Source organism: Coffea eugenioides, unplaced genomic scaffold, assembly GCF_003713205.1.
Source record: "Coffea eugenioides isolate CCC68of unplaced genomic scaffold, Ceug_1.0 ScVebR1_2612;HRSCAF=3672, whole genome shotgun sequence".
Lineage (NCBI taxonomy): Eukaryota > Viridiplantae > Streptophyta > Magnoliopsida > Gentianales > Rubiaceae > Coffea > Coffea eugenioides.
The window spans coordinates 904-10,488 of NW_020863115.1; the positions used below are offsets into that span (position 1 = coordinate 904).

At 34.1% G+C, this 9,585-nt stretch overlaps 1 non-coding gene across 1 annotated transcript; it reads left to right on the top strand.

Annotated features, from left to right (window-relative positions):
• Positions 1 to 2,462: 2,462 nt before the first annotated feature.
• LOC113757017 lies at positions 2,463 to 2,569 on the top strand. The gene has a single exon (XR_003466179.1). It is a non-coding gene; the product is annotated as a small nucleolar RNA R71 (small nucleolar RNA).
• Positions 2,570 to 9,585: the final 7,016 nt, after the last annotated feature.

Below are 9,585 nucleotides of genomic sequence, written 5' to 3' on the forward strand. Positions count from 1 at the left end.
ATCAAGAAACAAGTCAAATCCAGATAGATCATGCAATAATGTATAATAAAGAATACATTCATGTCAAAAAATATGGTTTGCTCTCAGGAGAGCAGGTTCCAGAGTAGCATGTCTAGGAGCCGTTGATACTCAGTCAATCATAATGTCCGTAGACTACCACTTGTCTCCAACTCCATTTCTACAATCATCTCCCTGTACCGGGTCCCCACGTCAAACAAGTACCCAAGATTCGTCAATCTCCTCGACCAAACCCTTGCCGGTTCGATTCGACCAACTATCCACGGGGTGGAGGTTAGAGTTCCAAGCATTCAAGTATTCATTATTTGGACTTGAAACCCCAAGTATTCAAGTATTGACAAGTGGAGTCGTTAGTTGTCACCCAATGCTCACGCATGTCACGATTGGAGACGTTAGCTGTCGCCTAACGCTCCGTATTCAAGCATGTCACGAGTAAATAGGTTAGGAAATTCTTCCTTTACCCAAGGTTGTACAGTTTATCCAACCACTCTAAGGCTGATCTCAAGTAATAGTTCAAACGAAGGGCCCAATTCAGCCGTTACCGGCTTATATTCAAGCATACGCATAAGTAACTCAAGGCTGTCTAGTTTACCCGACATCTCGGATAAGGGTGCTAGCGAAGAGCCTAGTTCAGCCGCTGCAAGGAGGTATACTGCTGGCTTACATTCAAGCACATGTACATGTAAGTCCACATGCAGGGTCATATAATTCAACTTCATAAAGGTCGAGTGCAAATATGTACACATTCACCTAGCCAAGATCAAATCAAGTAAGCTCATTATGTCAAGTATTTCAAGCATTTCAACTATTTCAAGGTCAAGTGTTTCAAGTCAAGCCACAAGTCACATGTATATCAAATTACTTGTACATGCATAAACAAGATATCAAGAGTTTAGTCAAGTTAGGTCGACTGTGATAAAGTACACATTCACCTATGCAATAACAATTCAAGTGCCTAGCAATTTCTAGCAACAAATCATATTCAATCAAATAACATGAAACACGCAGTTGAAACACTTACCACTTGACCTCACCAATTGGTTACCCTGGTTCTTCCTCTAGAATATTCTCAAGTCCTGTGAGCATGTAATGTATCAAGAGTCTAGCTACTTAAAACCAAGATGATAAGAAAATATGAGATTTGAAACTTCACTTAACAACCACAGAAACTACAGTTTAACCCTAATATTAGAAAACCAAAAGGGCCACAGTTTCTTATTTAAATCAAGTTCCTATCAAGTTCAAATCAAGTGAAATACTTCACGCATGCTAAGGTTAACACATATATAAGTATTTAAAATCAAAATATACAGGATTTAGCCAAGGAAAGTTAGGTTTAAAACTCAGAAAAGTTTTCTAAAGCTTTCCCAAGTCCTACTTAATCCATTTGATAAAATTTCCAACTTTGGTGACATTCTTTGAAAATATATAACTTGAGTTCCGTAGGTCAAAAAATCACAAAACTTACATTGTTAGAAAATAGACTCAAAGCACTAACAGGCTTTAGAAGACATCTTCATGAAATTCAGCTCATAGATTAGTCAAATTTCAATTTAAAACTCATTGCTATCACAAGTGTAGAAACAGATTAGTCATGATTTTCAAGAAACTTTGCAGATTTTCTGGTAATTATAGAAATTGAACCAAACCCTGAATTTTATACCATTGGAAGCTCTATGAGTCTAGTTTCAAACACAATAAATGAAACTCAATTCTGACTTTCCTATACGAAGTTATAGCCAATTTTCCAAAACTGCACAGAGCTTCCAGTTAAAACTTTCAAATTTCTAACAACTTGAAAAAATGAAACTTTTCTTAACAAAATCTCACTCCCTTGGCTCAAATTCAACATACATGTGAAGATTAAGGTTTGAAAAAGTATCTTAAACAAAAACCTTGCCAAAATCACCATAAATTTTTGAGCTGAAAAATTCACAAACAACTCAAGAAGAAATGAAAGCCTCCATAAAAGTCATCTCTTTTAACTTCTACAACATCATCCATAAACTAAACTTCAAAGTAAAGGAAGAAAACTAAGGTTTCTAGCAAGATTCACCTCTTACCTTCAAATTCAAGGATGATAAGCAAATCAAGAAGATGCAAGGCTTTTCTTCCTCCAAAAACTCCACCAAGAGCTTCCCTCCAACCTTGATTCAAGATTTATCGGAGTAGATTAGGGTTTTTCTTCGGATTTCTCACAAATTTGGACAAGAATCAAGGCTAGAATTTTTTTGTGATTTTCTCCCTCTTTTCTCCTTCCCAAATTCATCCAAGGCCAAGGAACATGAAAAAGAAATAGTCAAATGATAAGAGTTCAAGTTGGATAAGAAGAAAACTTGGTCTTGGTCAAGGGTATTGGTCAAACTTTGAGTGACAAATGACAAATGACAAGATCACAAGGGTACTGGCCATTATAGAATGTTTGAACAACCAACCAATTGGGGAGACCATGGTGAGGACATCTTCTTTGAAGATCCTTAAATATCTCCCAAACTTCATATAAAGACTCGCCTTCATGTTGAGTGAAACCTGTAATATCCATGCGAAGTTTAGCTTTTTTTTTAGGAGGAAATATTTATTTAAGAATACTTTGTCAACTCACTCCAAGAAGTGAAAGTATTAGCTGGATAAGAGTTAGGCCATACCTTTGCTTTGTTACAAAGTGAAAAAGAAAATAACCTTAACTTAATTGCATCTTCACTTACTTCATGTATTTTGATTGTACCACATAAATCCATGAAGTTAGTTAGATGAGTGTTAGGATCCTCCATTGCATTTCCTCTAAATTGACTTTGTTGAACCATTTGGATGAGTGAGGGTTTAATTTCAAAATTATTTGCATTAATTGCTGGCCTTGCAATGCTAGTTTGTGCTTCCGATTCATTTGGCAAGGCATAGTCCCTCAAAGGTTTTGGCCTTTACTCCTCAATTTCAATGAAAGTTTCACTTATACTTTCCACCTCAATTCGCTCTTGTTGGGCATGTCTTCTTTCTCTTCTCGCCGTGTTTAATTCTTGAAGATAAATTGTGTCTTTAGTGAAGAATTTAGTCCCTAAAAATAACCAAAATGAACAACTAAAAGATATATAATATAAGATTAACACAATAAAGATAAAGCCTAGATTAATTAAACTTGCTTTAACTCTAGTGTTACACCGAAATCTAAGCCTAAGTCCCCGGTAACGATTCTAAAAACTTGATAGGGTATTTTACTACACTGCAAATTTTAAAACCTTATTACCCTATTTTCGCAAGTATACGGTTCATTTATTGAGTATAGGGATAATAGGTATCGATCCCACAAGGACTTAGAGTTTGGCAATCATTTAAGCTTAATCACTTGCTTTATTATCTAGAAAATCAAAGTTTAAGTAAGAAAATCAAAGAAAGTTAATTAGGCGGTACAACCGGCCATAAGATTTAGAATTTAGCTTAAGCAAATAATGTAAAATAGGCCATTAGGTGGAAAAACCAACCATGCAAGTAGTAAGTTGCAAGAAAGTAAATAAAAGTAAAGAAAAGTTATATTAGAATTGCTAAAAGATTAGGTGAGAGGATCCTAAGGATTAGAATCCCTTGTTATGTCAAGATTAGAAGTTAGTTAAGGTGATTATGCCTATGCTTCCATGGATTGTCAAGGAAGAACTTCCAATTGTATGTCCTTACTTTCACCAACGGACATTTAAGATAAACCGCTTTGGCTAATTTCTTGAGAAATTGCTTTCGCCAATTCCTTTAACTTCTTGAATCATCCTTTACCTATGTTCATAGAGAAAGGGTAAGAAACAAATTAAATAAACTCGGTGAAGTTATTATATGAATCCAACCAATCATTATTCACTACTTTCGTGAGAATAAGGCTAATGTTTAAGAATTTAGATCTATTAGAAGGCAACTTTCTTGCTCAACTTTATCAAATCATTCATAGTTGATGGCCAAATAATTATAAAGCATAAGCACAAGTTCTCAAACTAACAAATCATGAAAAAGCATAATCATCCCTTAACTACTTCAAATCAAGACTGTAACAAGTTCATCTTCATCCTAGGATATGAAAAAGCTTAGCTAGACATCACATTAAGAACATTTAAGTATGAAACAAACTTGTAACAAAGCATGGCAAATAAGAACAAGAGACAAAATTTAGGAAGAAGAATTCTTATTCAATCTTGAAGTTTGAATTCTTGAATTCCTTCACAAGTTGATCTCTCAAATAAGTTTAATACAAGAGTGTTTGCACCTCCCTCCTAAAGCTCTTTAAACAAAGAAAGAAACTCTCAATATGAAACTAGAGCTAAACTACTTCTATCTCTACTTCTACTCTACTCTATAAGGTGCTATCTCTTACTAACATTCCTTTCAAATGAATGAGATTTAAGCAATATTTATAGATGTTTTGGAAGAGAAGATGTTCTCATAATGTAGACACAAAGTTGTTTTCTACTTCTCTAACTCAATTCTACCTGTTTCCAGACATTTTTCTTGCAGAGGAATTGGTCAAAAAGATTGTGTGAACAAAATGCAAGTTGTAGAGTAAGTTGCAGCTGTGAATCAGGGATCTGCGACCCTATACCTTGCAGATCACCTCATGGATCTTTGTTGCACTCAGTTTTGCACTTTCAGCTTCAATCTCAACTTTGCTCTATTTTTTTTCCAAATTCAATTGTGACTTTCTTGATGATGGAGGCTGAATTAGCTCCTGCACAAAACATAAAAGTTGTAGTTCTTTGAGTTGGCTTTCCAATGGATCAATAATCATCTTATTTGGATTTGTATTGACTGAGAAATGATCAAAATACCCCTAACTGATAAATGCTCTATTTCAACTTTTGATGATAAATTTTTCCCACTGTGTTTTGACTTTTTGATTAGAAAGCTTAATGAACTGGATTTCGATGTCTGCACAACAATTATAGAGCTATGTCTTAACTTCAAAATGGTTTAATAATCACCTCAATTTGATACTTGTGGCTCAAGATATAACCAAAATATCACGATGTGTCAAAGTTGTGAAACTCCTTTTGTCCTCAATCAATTCATATAAGACCAAAACCTACATAAACTTACATATTAACCTACACTTTTGCATGTTTTGGTTAAAAAAAACTACTTTATGAAAATTAAATTATAAAGGAATTCAAATCTTCCATTTTAACTTAAAACACACAAAAAACATAACCTAAAACGTAACTAAAAATAGGTAAAATAAAGACTAATCAGAAAGAGTGATCATTTTACCTAAATGCTGATCCTAAATAAGGAATAGATATATTGCAATTTGGTCTTGTTTTGAGAGGTTCATAATGGAGTCTTCTACATGAATTTAAACGTGACATTTTAGCTTCTTTGTCATTTTAAGAATGCAATTCTATTGTAGTGCATGTCCTTGATGATACACCAATGCACATTGCATGCTAGCTTATGATTGTTTTCTAAATTTTAAGGAGCACAATTTTCTTGTTTTTGTCAAATAAATGGAAAGTTATTCAAACAAAAATTTTTGTAATCAAATGGCCTAAATTGAGGCGAACTTTTATAATACATTTGTGGAGTACGCCTAAGAGTCAAATGGTCTTCAAATCTGTTGTTCAAAATTTATAAATCAACATTTTTATGAGTAGTAATTGTTGCATCATTTTTTCAAATAAAGAAAGAAATTTTTGTCAAAAAAATTCAAGTGGTTGTTGTATTTTGGCAAACCCATCTTTGTAGGTGTTTACGGCGAAGATGGAGGAAGAACTACAAGTTAAAATCTTGCAAATTTGAAGGTCAACCATGAATAAAAAAAGCAATATTGCGACATTTCAAAGTGGAGGGAAACATCTTATTCTCTTATGTTTGGAACGGAAGTGGCAATACCTACCAAATTTGAGATCCCATCCTTGCACATCTTAATGAAAGCCTAGGTAAAAGAAACAAAATGGTGACTTGGTACACCTATACTCTATACCAAGTGGTGACTCCCTTTTCCTAAAACCCCTTTAGACTAAATTTTGGTCCCAAACTATCTCATTTTTTTAAAGTCCCATTTTAGACTCCTTTACATTTATTTTTTAAAATGAAAAACACATTTTTTGTAAATACCTTTTTATTATGAAAAATAGGGCACAACACTCTTTAAAAGTAGATACTTATTATCCTTCTTTTCAATTTAGTTCTTTTAAGTTCTCATGTATTAAATATCTGGTATTTCATACCCAAGGAACTTAACTTAGAAGGAAATCTACTAATTAATCTCAATTATAAATTTAACATGAAACTTCCACAAAGTTACATTTTATTCAAGTTAAAACTATACAATGAAAGTTTACATTATAAGGTATGACGCCCCCACCTCACCCTAGGGCGAACCCTAGGGTTTCGGCGGGCCGCCTGCCTAACTCTCGCCAGGACTCGATACAAGTCAAGATTATAACTTAGAACTAAACGCCCAATAAGAAGACTAATATAAAGAAAAGTCACTTCCTTTGATAGTCAAACAATTCAACATCATAATATTTCCAAAAATTACATCAAATTTCCCAAAAAACAACCACCAAAAGTTGACTAGATCTTTTACATCCACAATTGGGCCAAAAGACAATCAAAGCCAGCTTCTCCATAATCTTTGCACTTCAAGTTCCTGCTAAGGAAAACAAACTTAAAGGGATGAGCTAACGCTCAGTGAGGCCAAGAAAACAAGCAAGCAAGCACGTAGAACCAATTAATCGAATAGCATGCTTAAAAGCAACTTAAAACATGACATTTCATGTAAGTACACAAGTAGGAATTAACACACACAAGGAAGGATACAGGAGCTCTCAGGAGCTATTCCCACGTCTCGATCAATTGAGCCTTCGGGGGTTGACCGTCCATCAACCCAAGTAGTAACACGACCGTAATGCTCCACTTACTTTCTCCATCCAATATAACACCCACTTGGATCAGGAACCAAACATGTAAAAGGGTGGCGATACTATTCGAGTATGCCAAGCGAGTTATAAGGCTAGCCGATAGGTTGAGGTGCCTCACCAGAAGTATAAGTGGTCGATGAGACATCACTCCAATTGACTTAGAATTGTTTATGGTTCTGAGTCGGTATGAGAGGCACCTCCCACTCGAACAGGGTATGGTACATGTTTCCGCTCAGAGAATCAATCATAGCACTGAGTCGGTATGAAAGACATCTCCCACTCGAATAGGATGTGGTACATGCTTCCGCTCAGTGTTCACGAGTTAAACATGTTCATGAACAAGTATAAGTCATATATATTCATTTAACAAGTATCATGCAATCGGAGAGAGAGAGGACGAGAGTGATAAAGTACACCCTCGCCTCGACAAGTTCACGTATCATGTATAGCACTTGTCCAAATAACATTTAAATCACATCAGCATTTAACATGTACTTGACACTCACCACAAGTCAAGGGCAAAACATGAGTGAAGCGAGAAGTCAAACGAACTCTTTGGCTTCTTTGTAACCACTTGAGACATGTACAATCATAATTACTTAGGTGCTCAACCAAGGTTAAAAAGAAAGGCATTTTCTCGCTACCCACTCTCAAGGTCACAAGTTCGAGTCAAGTTAAAGAAACTTTTCTCGCTAAAACATTGGAATAATGCTCAAAGAGTGGTTGAAGGTCATTTTTTATTCAAGTCGTGATAAGGAAATCTCAATTCCAAAAGAAAGTATCATTTTTACTTTTGGCACGAAAATCGAGGATCAAGGGTAGATGGTTTTCATCTTCTAAAAGTTCAAATCTCATGTCCAAACTTTAGAATATAAAGAGCGTTCATTTCTTCCAAACTAATGTGTGACGACTGGAAAATTTCCTTATATTTTTCTTAAAATTCCCTTTTATTTGGAATTTATTACCTTACAATAACTTTACTACTCATTTACCCCCTTAAGAATTGCAATTCACCCTAGAATCAAGGGTTTTTCATTTAGGTTCATAGTTAGCGTAAATTTAAGTTTTTACGTATTTAGTAATGTAATGAATCGGTATAGACTGTGTATAAATTTAGTGATTAAAGAGTGCGTTTTAGATGATATTAAGTGTGTGATTAGAAGTGATAATAATAAGTTAGTGAATTATAAGTTAAAACCATAGTATACGCGAATTAAGGAAAAACGGTGTGAACCGAAGTGTACCATTTGTTACCGAGTGAGTACACCACTTGAACACTACTTTATTACCTTAATCTACTTGTTATTAATTGAACAAAATCAGACCTAAATATCTTCTTAATGCAGCCAAAATTTTGGACTAAAAACAAGAGAGAAAAGAAAAAAATTGACTTCCAATCAAAAGGGTGACACTTGTCCAATTTTGACCCAAATGAATTCCTATCATCTTAACCTTCTTGAAGCTTCATTTCAGCCTCCATTTCTGCACATTCCAGCTGTGAGTTTGAGAGAGAAAAGAGGGAAGAAACCATTTAATTTCCATCTTGATTTTTAGCTTAATTTGAGTGAAAATCCAAAATCTAAACCGATTAAACTCTCCCTTTAGTTCTTAAGAAGCTTTGTGTGGTGAAACTTTAGAAGGAAAGGTTGAGGTTTCTCTTGAAAGCATCATTAGCAAGGTATGAAGGCTGTTTTTCCATTATCTTTCCCTTAATCTTGGTTAAGTTTGTATAGCAACTTAAATTCTTGGCTAATGATAGCTATTTAAGTAGTTGTGATGATTATGGTGGATTTGTGAGTTAGGGTTTTGAATTGTTCAGTGGTATTTCTTCTTGTTTAGATAGAATATGATGTCTATATGTGAGGACCCAAAAATTTTCTTATTTATCGAATATTACAAGTTTACTTAAATATTTATTTACTCATTTTCTCCGAATTATTTATTTCGACCATAAAAAAAAATTCATTTATATGGAACAAAGCCTCTTTTATATTTTAAAGCGTTTTGTTGAAAAATTCACCTTTCAAAATTTCATTTCATTCGGAACAATGAGTACACGTTTTCGATGCTATATTTGGATCGGGAGTGTATTAATATTGGAGAATTAAGAATGATCAATGATAGATTAAGAAAGGTTATTTGAGGAATTAATACTCGACTCATGTGAGGACTCACAAAAATTTATTATTTTAAATTCCATTTCGAGCTTATTTAAATATTTAATGGCCCGTTTGTCCCGAATTTTATTTTCTAACATAAATAGAACTAATTATATGGATTTATAGCTTAGTTATATTTTTAAAGTGACTTGTTTTAAAATTTAATTTTTGAAAGCTCGTTAAGTAAAAATAGTGAATACGCGATTGGAGACTTGTACATTAGTCCTAAAATAGGTATTTTTATGTATAAGTGTTCAAAGGTTAGTTAGTCATATTACCGTTATAAGAACTTCTTAGAAATTCACTATATCGCGCTTAAATTGGAAATACGCGTTTTACGCGCGCGATTAATTGAGGAGCCTTAGACCATTTTTTGGGACTATTAAGAGTGAATAATAATAATATGAATGTAAATGCATTAGAGGTTTAGTGCACTAGTGCAATAAATTCAAGAGGAATCGAACATGAAACGCACGTGCACGTGCATTATTTTAGTGGACATCTTTGAGCAAATT